At 41.8% G+C, this 14,254-nt stretch overlaps 1 long non-coding RNA gene across 1 annotated transcript in view; it reads left to right on the top strand.

Annotated features, from left to right (window-relative positions):
- The first annotated feature begins 525 nt into the window (after positions 1-525).
- The window catches only part of LOC122557700 (uncharacterized), a 28,026-nt gene continuing 14,297 nt past the window's right edge, over positions 526-14,254 (top strand). The window contains exons 1-2 of the long non-coding RNA XR_006313915.2: positions 526-602; positions 5,836-5,907. This is a non-coding gene — a long non-coding RNA (uncharacterized LOC122557700). The remainder of the gene's footprint in view (positions 603-5,835; positions 5,908-14,254) is intronic.

Raw genomic sequence — 14,254 nt, 5'->3', positions numbered from 1 at the left:
ATCTATATCAATGCTAATTTTACAAGACTCCAGGTGCTAGCCACTAGGAGATGGCGCACTTGCCCAACAGCCTGTTTTAGAAACGAGGGAGCTTGCTGTGTATCGAAGCAAGGGAATTGATGCCCCCTCTCCAAACAAAAATGACACATATTTTTCCACAAAATAGGTTTGTATAATGCAAAGTACAACAAAAGCACGCATGCTGAATTAGCATTATACAAAGGATTTTCCCCCCAAATCTCTTCATATTCTCTCACTGCTCAATGTTTAATGGCTGATCGTTAATGACAATCAAAAATAATGGAACCACTGATCGGAATTAGAAGGTGTGAAAAGCTTTAATGAGACGATAGTTCACAAATATAATATCTAAGGAGTGTTTCTATTCATTTTTTTTCTCCCAAATGTCTGAATTAAAATGGCCTCTTGTGTGCCTGGATCCAGGCCACGATTCTACATTTGTTCTGTATTTTTTTGTCACTCTCTCTCTCTCTTCGCCCCCTCCCCTCTCTCTCTCTCTCTAGAGGTAATTAGAAAGTCTTGCTGTTCTTTTAAACATGAACCGGGGTTCGACAGCTTCATGTCAAGCCAGGGCGTCCCAGGTGAGTAGGAATTGTATAAATACTGCATTAAAAAGAATGAGTTCAAGAGATTGAAATTTAAATACGCACTGTGTATCCACAATTAATTAAAACAAAACACACACAGTAGTTTGAAATGTTGGAAACAACGAGCGACAGCTACACATTTCTAAAAAAAAACTTGTTACATTATGAGGCATTGGCAAGACTTTCCGTGTATGCTTAATTCCTGGCTCAAATATATGACTGTTTCTAGAGTGTCAATGATAACTAGTCAAAAAGAAATGTCACAAAGAAAACAAATGATTTAGATAATAGGAGGACTGAACAATTCGTCACTTCGTGTTGACCAGATAACAAGGAAGTTGGAAGAAAAGTCGAAAATATAAAGCAAGAATGCTGCCATGCCTGATTTAGCAACAGAGATTTATCAGCACAACAAGGGAATTTGTATATAAATAATTGACGGGATATTTGAAATAATTCAAGGAAGGGAATAACACGAAATAAATCAGGCCAATAACAGCAACAAACCGTCCGGAAAGGGAAACCATGAGGGAAGGTACAATTTACATTTTATGCGTTTTCTTCTGGATGACAACTATTATAAAGTAAATATCGTGAGGATAATTGAAATGATGACTTCTCGCAGTTTTAAAAGTGAGGGGACATAAACAGAACGACAGCAATTGCAGAAATCCGGAGCTGTATATAATTTAAATTTACATTATACCGTTGACTTGCTTCTCTCTCTCATGCATAATGTCTTCAAAAATCTTCTGCTGTAACAAATTTAGGAGGTTGAACTTGTTACATTATTCATTCCAAGTATTGTTCCCCAGTAATGGTTTGCCTAAAACACGAAGCGGTTGATATAAATGTCTTTCGATGTGACAATTCGTTCCACGTTACATAAAAATGAGTTGAATACTGCGGTGGGAAAATTGAACTTACTGATATATTAAATAAAAAAGAAATTGAAGTTGACCAACAAAATCTTCAACTAGCTAATGTTTATATTTTAAAAAGCCATCTGGTAATTGACTTGCTTAAGATCTTGCCTTAATTATGCTTTTAATTAAAGATAATTCAAAGCACTAGACCACATGAAGGGCAATAATTACAAATTACATTACAAAACCAACAGATGTAGACAGTATCTGCTGGGAAAGGAGAAGAAAAGGTGTCGAAATAAAAATTGACCAAAAAGCAAAGTTAACGTTAAATGAGTTGGTGTGTCCAACTACCTTGAGAATTTGGGACATTTCATTATGTATAGTGTATGGAGAATTTAAGTCTTCTGTCACTATTGTTTTCATATTTCTTTGACATATATTGATTCGGAGGCAGCTGCAAGGCTTTGTCACAAGAGAGAAGAGCAGTCAAAATATATTAGCTTGATGGCATAACTTGAACAGGAATACCGAAGCCAGAAACATGACAGTCAAACACATGACCAACTCCTGGTCACCCTATAGAAGCGAGGAATTGGAAAAGAAAATCATTTTCTTTGTACGGTTATAGGATTGAGCAGAGCAGTTTCCTTTCATATATAAAAAGGGTTTCAGTACATCCATGCAATTTATCTTTAATAGGAAGTTTGATTTTACAGTTCCAAACTGCACACCTGGTGTTATTAGAACCATAGAGTTATGCAGCACAAAAGCGCCTCCCCTGCAAGGTGGCTCTTCGGCCCATCGTAAGTGTGCTGCTTCTTTTTGAGAACTATCCAACTAGTCTGACCATCCTTTCCCCATTGCAACACGTTTCCTTTTGACGCAGCCCTGTAAATATGAACATTTGACTTTTTAAAAATGTAGTTTGACTTTCCTTTTAATTTTCTCTCTAAGAAAGAGCATTTAAAAATGATTAAACAGCGTGACGGAAATATTTGACAAGAGTAGTCATTTTCTCGATGTATTTGTCTCGATACAAACGAGGTTGAAGTGTTCACCAACTCTTACACGGTTGAAGATTTTGTGAGATAGACTGAAGGAAGGATTTTTTTTTGTTAATTACAAATGATTTGCAATATAAACAGTTACGTAGAGCAGAATGTTTTCTAGGAATCTTGCATTTTGCAGTGAAATACAGTGTTGCACATAGCAACGTCTATAGCGCTTTTTAAAAATTGCACCAGTTATTTGTTAGACATCTGATCACATCTTCAGCACCGAATTGATCTTGAGCTGCTCTGTAGTGCATGAAATGCAAAGAACTCCAGCATTGTTCTACAAAGTAAAACCTGAGCAATTTGTGCCACCCATAGTGATGCACCTTTTTCGATGTTTTCACTATTTTCCAGTTGTTATGAGGAAATGTTGCAAGACAATAGTTTCGTTTCCTGTGTTTAATGTCAATCTCTTTTGAAATTGCAGTGGCTATTACAACAATAAATGGCAGGTCCAAACAAAAAACGATTCTACAATAATTTGAACTTTCGTTTTATTGCATGCTCGTTTTCTGAAAAATACTTCACATCATTGTTGGGTTAATAAAGCGACAGCTTTTCTTCCAGTGGGTTGTTTTGTTAGACTCAAGCTGACACAATAGTGCATGATCTAACTGGCAATGAAATTCCATTTTGATTGTCACATTGCAGTGGCAACATCGACAGAAGTCAATTTAGAGTCCAAAACACACCTTACCAGGAGACAAGCACAAAAATATCTAACGACATTCGCTTCTAACTGTTCTTATTTCCTGTACGTTAATAGCAGAAAATGTGAAGATGGCGCACTGTCTTGAACGCAGTTCCACTCCTTTGCTATTTCCTGATACAGCGAATTTGAACCTCTAATTTCGAGATTTTATTAAATACGCCCAATCTTTTACAATAACCCCAGTGATTATAACTACATTTGAAAGTGTCATTTGAGGAATTTTATTACCAAACTTTTCGTTACCAAACTTTTGCAGCAGCGATAGGGGGGGGGGGGGTAAGTCGAAACGCCCAAAATAACTTGCTGGTGTGAATCGAAATGTTGCTATTAGTTAAAACGGAAGAAAATCACGTCTGTCTGACTCAGTTAGTTTAGAGCCATCTACTTGGTATTAGAACACATTTTCGTCCAATACAACAGCATTGATCTCCTCTTAATGTTATGACTAGTACCGTGCAAGTTCAAATTCACAAAGTATCCAATATCGAAATATTATTTTAATGCTATGTGGGATTAAAACAAAATACTTCCTATGAGCAAATGTTCCTTTCCAGCGAAATCAATACATGGACTACTCTCAAAATTGAATTATAAACCAACTAGATAAAATGTAATATTAACAGATAATTTTATATTATACATAGGTTACCTGTTAAAACTGACCCAATATTTTGTGTGTAGATTTATTGATAGCACTAGCCTTTGGCAGGTACTTGTGAAAATTATGCTCAAAGACCCTCAGTTCTCATTTGCTTTGTTTTCTTTGTGAGCAGCAGTATACGTATGAATAAAAACTTTACTTCGAACTCATATGATCTCTTCCAATTTGAACTGAAGATGGATAAGTGTATATTGAGTTTTTTAAAATCATATAGGATACATGACCTACCACATTTTACTTTCTGCTGCGGTAGATACGTTCATAACATGTAAGCGATGGCAAAGCTTCAAAATAACACAAAAAGTTATTTCACGATGTTGTCATCAAGAAAGCTTTTTTTTCGGCCATTATCAAAATTAAGTCTGTCACTTCACGCCGTCAGACACAATGATTGCTTTTTTTTCCCAAAAGTGCAAACTGAAAGCACTAAAGAGAAACACCAAAATGACGAGCCGAGCCAGCTGTTATTGGCTCACTTTACACGGGGTGGGGGAGGATGAGCCTTTCAAGTATTGTTTACTTCATAGGGGAACAGGTACTAGTTTTCGGCGTGTAACTGAAAAAAAAAGCAATGGGATGGCGGAAATGGTGAAAGCGGAACCCATTTCGTTTGCATAACTGCAGATGTTATCGTTTTGGGACACTGACTCATCTGTAAATTCAAGAAATATTGACTGAAAGAAAAATAGAGACGAAATGTTATTTGTTACACATAAAGTTTACCAAATAAATGTTTTCAATTACCACAAACTCAACTTTTCCATTCGGTGCACGATGCCTGTGGCATTTTTTTAAAAATGCACTCACACAAGGAATACTATGCTCAGGCGATTTCAGCTGTTGCTGCACTGAATAAAGTAATGGCTCGGATTATTCAAACCATTTTAAACCAGATTAACTTTAACGTAACGTTGCACTTGTACTTTCTCATTGTGACCATGGTGCTTTAGATTTGCAGATTTGTTCTAGATATCAATCCCGTAATGAGTTTATAACACTACCGACAATTGTTACTAAATTAGCCTTAGTATAAAGGGTGCGATTACAGCTCATGAACTTGAAACAAGCCGACCCCAACATGAAACCGAGACTGTATGATGTGCCCTTAAAATATACAATTGGCACAGTGTCACTTTCACAGTCGTTTAAATGTAATAAATGGTAAGCTCTTAGAACTCTAAGATTCTGTTTTAAAAAACACTTATCAGGAATATATCTACACCGTAAAATGGCAAAGATTTATTTTCTGTGATCAAAAGATGGAAAACTTGCAATAAATTTAAATCAAAAGGTTTATAAAACATAAAGGAGAGTTTATGTATTAGTTGTTTTCCCTAAAAAAAATGCATTCCCTGGATCACAGCTTTAAGGAAAACATCAGTTAATTTATAGTTACTATACAGACATGTGAGCTGTAATAGCTCCTTCCCCACAAAATGCTCCTCAGTAAATGTGTAAATGCAATAAGTTAAAATTTACGCCACTAACTGGATGGTGATGTGTAATTCACACAACTTTCATGGCATAAAATCAGTTTGTGTGAGGGGTTGAGGGTGTGGGGGGAGGGGGAAAAGGGAAACAAATGATCCCAATTATCAGGAAGCCCACTGGGCTCATTAACATCTTGAGTGTGGACGGATTGCACTCGTTTCCCCCTCCGTTCATCTCTTGCCCTCTGACATTTACTCGCCGCAAACCGCATACCTCTTTGGAATTGTACAATTGTTTTATTTCATTCCCCCCTCCCACCCAACCCCCACCCCCACCTCAGCAAAACATTGGTTCTGGAATGGGTAATTCACTAAGTAAACTCCATTAACGTGTTGACTATTTGTCCCGGTCCTTTTCAAAGATGTTTTTAAAATCATTTACATGTGTAATTTATTTTATACTTGAGGAATGTAGTGACTGGTTGTCTCTTTGTGAACAGAGTTGCTGACATTTCATGCACAGGATCAGCAGCGGAGACACACAGCTCAGAGAAGAGTGGAGGGACAGGAAGGTACTACAGATTTAACTAAATTACAACAGTTTTTTTTAACGTTGACTGCATTCTGAGCACCGAGCCCTCTTCTTTTTGCTTAACTTTTTGCCCCCCCCCCCAAGTCCGCCCCCATTTTCCTTATGGCCTATATCATTAAAGTTCCTACCGCTGTTTTAATGCACAATACATTCCCCCTTGGACAATCACAGGGGCGAAAGAATGATCCTTGTTGGAGAAAGGGGTGTTGAAGTTACGCAAACGTTAGGCCATAAGCCGTGTCCTCGCTCTCTGATGTCTTCTGTTTCGAGGGTAGGTAACAGATGGCAGAGGCAGTCACCGGCAATCCTGAACACATTGTGACTTGCAACTGAGAGTGAAATATTCACTGGCATTTAAATTAAATAGACTCTAATGCTTCAGAAATACTAATTACGTTTTCATTCAACCTTCCTTCAATAAATCAACATTTAAAGATGGGATGATACTCCCTTCGTTAAAAAAAAGAGGACCATTCTGCCCTTTGTAAATCGGTGCAAACAATGCATCCATTCTTACACACAAAAAAAAACACGATGGGACCTCCAAACATCTGTGCAACTCGTCACTTGAAGGAACGCCAGCTTCCCTTTTAATTCGCCAGTGCAACCTGACTTCTTGTTTTTAAATTACAGTTTGAACTTTAAGAGAGAGAACAAAACTGAAATCCCGAATTCACTTTCCCGAGCAGAATAGCCTTAGATTTATTTTAACGCCACTCGTTGTGAGTCTTCTTGTCAAGCGCCATTCTAACTTGCGGATTTGTTACCGACTTCTGTCTACTGAAGAAAAGACCTGAAGAATTTCAAACTGTTGCCACGTTGTTTTGGGAGCCACTATACAACGGGACGCAGCCACACATTTTTTTTTCTCTCTCGTTATGAAAGCCACAGGGAAATGGACTCCATGCTTGACTAACAACAGTTTTTTTTCTCCCTCTCTCCATTCCCCCTATACATATGTAAAGGAAGGCCAATAAAACGCTCGGATAAAGGCTTTTTCTGCTAGGAAATCTCGGCCAGACAAAACCCTCCACTTGTGATTCTTCAAAGCTCCCCCAAAGCCTCCAGTTTACCAAAGAAATTCACAGTCAATACCTCTGATTGGAAAATAAATAGCTTGTGGATATATATAAAAAAAAACAGCCCCATTGTCACGCTGTGAATGCAGGTTTACATACAACAGCTTTGCTTGGGTAGAGAGAGAGAGAGACTACTTGGATAGGATGGAGAAAAGACCTAATGCGAAACAAGTTGCACTGATTCGAAAGCGAATCGAATTAAGAGTCAATCTCCCTAAACTTGAGGATCCTCAAATCTGATTCCAGTACAAGTTGCCAGTTATTAAAAGTTTTGGTGGCGTGGCTACTGACCGTAAGCATAACTGTAAACACAGGTGAAATATCCACTAGATCGATATTTCGATACCAATAAGATAAGGGAGTGGTTAAGAAGCGGGCAAGCACGATTATAATTTCAGATATAATGCTTCATCATAGTCAGATTTAACTCTGTAGCAACAGAACGATTGATAATTGTATTTGCCAAGGGTTCCCAAATTCTATCCATTTTATGTATTTCAGATAATTTCAACACAGACATTGAAAGATCTCAACTAGAAATTTTGAATACATTCTAATCACCTTCTATAACTGGGAAATACAACAGGTCTAGCTGCTCTTACGGATTACGATATTTCTGATTAAAAAATGAAACTGAAAAATATTCAAGAACGCAAGTTTCCATTTCGCACTCAACAATGTTCCAGCTTCAAAAAGCCCCCGCCTTCCTGACTAACACCGTTAATGAGTTGATCCTTAATTCATCTCTGACATTGAACAGAACCAAATGAAACCGTTTTGTCTGTCACACGGATTTTGTTTTATTTGCCAACTAGCTATAGTTTATAGATAGCGACTCCAGGGAGATTATAATAAGACAATTTAATTGGTATCCTGCAAAAGACATCACCCCGTTTTTATGTGATTTCAAAGCCAAGCATAGCATTGTTTAAGTCGGCCACATGCAATTTATAGTTCTTTTAACACTGTCTTTATTAGTGCAGTCAGGGCCACTTCCACAGCTGCAGCCTGAACGCTAATTGAAACTAAAGAGAGTTTCAGTTTGGGGAGTTGGGACGTCATGTCGAGGTTGTACAGGACGTTGGTGAGGCCTGTTCTGGCGTACTTTGTGCAGTTCTGGTCGCCCTGTTTTCGAAGGATATTATTCAACTGGAGAGGGTTCAGAAAAGATTTACCAGGATGTTGCCTGGAATGGAAGGTTTCATACATAAAAAATATGCTGGATGGGCTGGTTTTTTTTTCACTGGCGAGTGGGAGGTTGAGGGATGACCATATGGAGGTTTATAAAATCATGAAGGGCGAAGATAAGTTGAATGGCAAAGGTATTTTCTCCAAGGTGTGGGAATTCAAAACCAGGTGGCATATTGTTAAGATGAGAGGAGAAAGATTTAAAAAGGACATGAGCGGCAACCTTTTTGCCACAGAGAGTGGTTAGTGTGTGGAATGAACTGCCAGAGGAAGTGGTGGATGCAGATAAGGTTTAAAGCTTACAAGGTTTAAAACACGTTTGGATAAGTACATGCATTGGAAGGGTTGGAGAGATATGGGCCAAACGTAGACAGGTGGGACTGGATTAGTTTGGGACATGTTCTGCGTGGACTAGTTAGACCGAATAGTGTGTTTCCATATTGTATGACTCTGTGACTGTACAACTCTTAAGTAGTTCCAACAATGTATGAATCAAAGTCTCTGACGGTTCTTCAAATCCGTTGAGGTAAAGACATGCTCACTTAAGTACACCTGTCATTGTAATTCCATTGAGTTATGAATACCCCCGCCCCCCCTCCCCCCAACAAAGCTCAGGCAAACGATTAGCGCAATTAAACTATAGTTTTTTCCGCAAATCTGGTAATTTGATCCAATCGCTCCAGTAGTCGAGCAATGGACATGTTGCTTGGCAATGAATGATCGAGACGCCCTCTGGCGGTTGATTTGTTCGCCCACGTACAATTTTCGGTCATTAATAAAAAGTTCATAATTAGCATATTAAAAAGTTCGAGGGAATTGTACTGCATTGCAGATAAACTAGGAGAAATAGTTTGCAACTGGAATGCAAAGAAAACTGCATTGCCGTGAAAATGAAGTAACTTCGTTCACCCCACTTGCATAGTGGAAATCCCGAAGGTACACAAACCTTGTGTTTTATCCCTCATAAAACGAAAAAAAACTTAACAATAAGACGTGTTTGCTTCAGTTATATTTAACCAGATGAGATACCATTCATGCACTGTAATAGGATCAACATCATTGAATCATGAAATACTCCTAACAGCGTTACTTGGCCTTTATATTATCACACATATGCAATGATTTCAACAGCACAATCACTGGCTTGTAATAATTCGTAAAAAAAAAGTCGCAGATTACCCTTGCAAGTTTCTTTTATTGACTTTTGACAGCTATTTTTGTAGCTATTAATTAAGTCAACGTCTAACTCTTGTTTAGGACACGCCAATCCTTTACTCACTTACACCTTATTTTCCCAAATAAACAGGGGACCGATGACTTCTCTCGGCGCCTGTTCGGAAGCTGGCTAGTGTCTAGCGGGAACCACTGCACCGGCGTCTAAAATTACACTTTAGTTCTCTCGCTCGTTGCGCTTTTCTCGAAATGTCAGTATTTAGGAAAATAGAAGGTAGCTTAAAAAAAGGATTAAAAGCCAAGGCAGTAGTTGAAAAATACAAGTCCCCATGCGCTGTATTGTCACAGCAACCGCTGGCAAAACGGATACTAACGCAGATGTACGACCGGGAAACCTTGTTTCAATGAAGTCAATTTGTGGCAGAAATACAGACAATGTGTGCAATCTCAAATCACTCATAAAAGTGAAACGGTGGGAACATTTAATATTTTGCATGATTGCACTGAATTGGCTCAGACTGTTAGATTGTACAGTTAAACTGACCTAACCACGGCAGCAGTTAAATAGACAACATTGTTCCACACATTGTTCTACACGTAGAAAATCCCTGTTTAATAGTTTGCTACTGGAAGCTTGCTGAAGGCTCCTATAAGTTTACGCCTGCACCCGTCAGTGGAAAGTAATCACGAACATTAGATGTTAATTGAGCAGCTTCAGCTAACAAGAATCGCTCCATTTTTGTAGATAAAAAGTTATTTATCAAACATTCTTGTAGGAAGGATTCGGCCGTCGGCCAACTGCTCGTGGAGGTGAAACTGAGTTGAGCCAGACTTTTGCATTCATTCGGCCAATGGCAATACACCGCTAATCCGCCGATCGTGGCTATTCGGTGTTTTACCACACCCACTACACGCCCCGTCCGAAGCCAAAGTAATGGGACATATTGCCTCCCCGACACCTCCAGCTCACAGAACATTAGCACCACCATCAGTCATCGTGCAGTCCTTCAGAAAAAAAAATACAGCGTTCAAAAATGTGAAGCCCAGCAACTTTTATTGTGAAAACTGTGGGAATATCACTAACTCCGAATCGAGTTCTGGTCGTTGTTCACTGAAGTGTAGGTCGCAGTCTGATGTGATTTACCCTAAAGACATTTGTACGGTAGCAGGTCATTCTACTGTATCCCATTAACTTCCAACAGTGGCGATATGTAATGACACTTATTACAATGTAATTTTTAAACAAAAACCTTGAGATTTGGGAATTGTGGCAAGACTGGTATTTATTGCCTGCCCCTAGTTCCCTTTGAGAGGTTAGTGATTGGCCATCTTCCTGAAGGCGCTGCAGTCAGTGGGGTGAATTAAGGAGCTGTTTGAGAGCGAGTTCCAGGACCTTGATTAAACTAATTGATGCCAAGTTATAGGGAGCACACAACGTCAACATTAAACTTAGAGAATTGACGTTTGGGTTTGTTGCTTTGTTTACTTACTAATTTTCTGTTCGGCCTGAAGTGATACATTCCCCATTCACAACTGCGTTCAGTTAACTGAGAGGAGTTTAGTTTCCTTATTTCCAATTGATGCATTTTGATCTATTTAAATGCATTTGGGGGGTAGATAGCGTAAACGTGACTGGCAGTGCTGACAGATGTTTTGTTGTTAATGGGTGGGAAGAAACCGCAAGTTATTTGATTGTTTGCTTTGGATTTTAGAAATCCAAGTAAATGCTACAGTGTACTGACGCAGTTCCACTTGACCACAAACTCTAGCAAGTAGTATACATGTGAAAAGTGGGGAAGGCTCAAACCAAACCTTGGATATTTCCAGGTAGTAAATGTATTCAGAGCTCAGTGGCTTTTCTGTACACATACCTTTGTGCTAACTCTGACAATGGCTAGCTCTGCCAAAATTAACACTTTCCGAAAGCTATTTAAACATAACCAAACTCAGAGAAATAGGCAAAGAATGCTTTGGGAATTGTTGGATCATGAATCTTTAAATTTTTTTGCATGTTTCTTTAATCAATTTTGGGTTTACTTAGTGTGTCCCAGTTGTACCATTTTGTGTTGATGTAAGCAATTTCAGAAATTAAAATAAGAGCCATCAACTGAATCTGCACTTGCAAATTCCCATCCAAGTCACTATCTGTCTTGGAGTTATATTGCCATTTTGTCAGTGTTGTTGGGTCCATATCCTGGAACACCTTACCTAACAGCACCATGGATGGACTTCCACTCCAAGGAATGCAGCGGTGCAAGAAAATGCTCACCAGAATTTTCTCTGGGGCAAGTAGAGATGGGCAACAAATGGTCCACCAAAACCCATATTCGATTGTGGAATATCAAAAAGGTGTAATAATAAGTTTAACTTGCAGATAATATCAGATTGACTCTTAGACATCCATAATATGATCTGGAAATGTGTTGCTGGAAAAGCGCAGCAGGTCAGGCACCATCCAGGGAACAGGAGAATCGACGTTTCGGGCATAAGCCCTTCTTCAGGAATGGGGAAAGTTTGTCCAGCAGGCTAAGATAAAAGGTAGGGAGGAGGGACTTGGGGGAGGGGCGTCGGAAATGTGATAGGTGGAAAGAGGTCAAGGTGAGGGTGATAGGTCAGACTGGGGTGGGGGCGGAGAGGTCGGGAAGAAGATCTCAGGTTAGGAAGGCAGTGCTGAATTTGATGGATTTGACTGAGACAGGGTGGGGGGAGGGGAAATGAGGAAACTGGTGAAATCCGAGTTCATCCCTTGTGGTTGGAGGGTTCCTAGCCGGAAGATGAGGCGTTCTTCCTCCAACCGTCGTTTTGTTGTGGTCTGACGATGGAGGAGTCCAAAGACCTGCATATCCTTGGTGGAGTGGGAGGGGGAATTGAAATGTTGAGCTACAGGGTGGTTGGGTTGGTTGGTCCGGGTGTCCCAGAGGTGTTCTCTGAAACGCTCCGCAAGTAGCCGGCCTGTCTCCCCAATATAGAGGAGGCCACATCGGGTGCAGAGGATGCAATAGATGATATGTGTGGAGGTGCAGGTGAATCTGTGGCGGATATGGAAGTTTCCTTTGGGGCCTTGGAGGGAGGTGAGGGGGGAGGTGTGGGCGCAAGTCTTGCACCTCCTGCGGTTGCAGGGGAAGGTGCCGGGAGTGGAGGTTGGGTTGGTGGGGGTGTGGATCTGACGAGGGAGTCACGGAGGGAGTGGTCTTTACGGAATGCTGATAGGGGAGGGGAGGGAAATATATCCTTGGTGGTGGGGTCCGTTTGGAGGTAGCGGAAATGACGGCGGATGATGCGCTGTACATGGAGATTGGTGGGGTGGTAGGTGAGGACCAGTGGGGTTCTCTCCTGGTGGCGGTTGGAGGGGCGGGGTTCAAGGGCGGAGGAGCGGGAAGTGGAAGAGATGCGGTGGAGGGCATCGTCGACCACGTCGGGGGGGAAATTGCGGTCCTTGAAGAAGGAGGCCATCTGGGTTGTGCGTTTTTGGAACTGGTCCTCCTGGGAGCAGATGCGGCGGAGTCGAAGGAATTGGGAGAATGGGATGGCGTTTTTACAGGGGGCAGGATGGGAGGAGGTGTAGTCCAGGTAGCTGTGGGAATCGGTCGGTTTGTAGTAGATGTCCGTGTTGATTCGGTCGCCTGAGATAGAAATAGAAAGGTCGAGGAAGGGGAGGGAGGAATCTGAGACTGTCCAGGTGAATTTGAGGTCGGGGTGGAAGATGTTGGTGAAGTGGATGAACTGTTCAACTTCCTCATGGGAGCACGAGGCGGCGCCGATACAGTCATCGATGTAGCGGAGGAAAAACACACCCCATCCACCTGGACACCCCGTGCTGGCCTCCTACCTGCCCTCGACCTCTTCATAGCCAACTGCCGCCGCGATATTAACCGCCACCTGAACTCGCCCACCCCACTCACCCACTCCAACCTCTCACCCTCGGAACGCGCAGCCCTCCACTCACTCCGTTGCAACCCCAACCTCACTATCAAACCAGCAGACAAGGGAGGCGCGGTAGTAGTTTGGCGCACCGACCTCTACACCGCTGAGGCCAAACGCCAGCTCGCAGATACCTCCTCCTACTGCCCCCTTGACCATGACCCCACCCCCCACCACCAAACCATCATCTCCCAGACCGTCCATAACCTCATCACCTCGGGTGATCTCCCATCCACCGCCTCCAACCTCATAGTCCCACAACCCTGCACCTCCCGCTTCTACCTCCTGCCCAAAATCCACAAACCTGACTGCCCCGGCCGACCCATTGTCTCCGCCTGCTCCTGCCCCACCGAACTCATCTCTGCGTACCTTGACACCGTCCTGTCCCCCTTAGTCCAAGAACTCCCCACCTACGTTCGGGACACCACCCATGCCCTCCACCTGCTCCATGATTTTCGCTTCCCCGGTCCCCAACGCCTTATTTTCACCATGGACATCCAGTCCCTGTACACCTCCATCCCCCAACACAAAGGACTCAAAGCCCTCCGCTTCTTTCTTTCCCGCTGTACCGACCAGTACCCTTCCACTGTCACCCTCCTTCGACTGACTGAACTGGTCCTCACCCTGAACAACTTCTCTTTCCAATCCTCCCACTTCCTCCAAACGAAAGGAGTAGCCATGGGCACCCGCATGGGCCCCAGCTATGCCTGCCTCTCATAGGATATGTGGAACAATCCATCTTCCGCAACTACACTGGCCCCACTCCCCACCTTTTCCTCCGCTACATCGATGACTGTATCGGCGCCGCCTCGTGCTCCCATGAGGAAGTTGAACAGTTCATCCACTTCACCAACACCTTCCACCCCAACCTCAAATTCACCTGGACAGTCTCAGATTCCTCCCTCCCCTTCCTCGACCTTTCTATTTCTATCTCAGGCGACCGAATCAACACGGACATCTACTACA

The sequence above is a fragment of the Chiloscyllium plagiosum genome, unplaced genomic scaffold (assembly GCF_037043375.1).
Source record: "Chiloscyllium plagiosum isolate Xiang-an unplaced genomic scaffold, Cpla_swu_hap1 HiC_scaffold_18, whole genome shotgun sequence".
NCBI classification, from domain to species: domain Eukaryota; kingdom Metazoa; phylum Chordata; class Chondrichthyes; order Orectolobiformes; family Hemiscylliidae; genus Chiloscyllium; species Chiloscyllium plagiosum.
The sequence above is the reverse complement of the archived record's forward strand: the minus strand, read 5'-3'. Positions and strand labels throughout refer to the sequence as shown.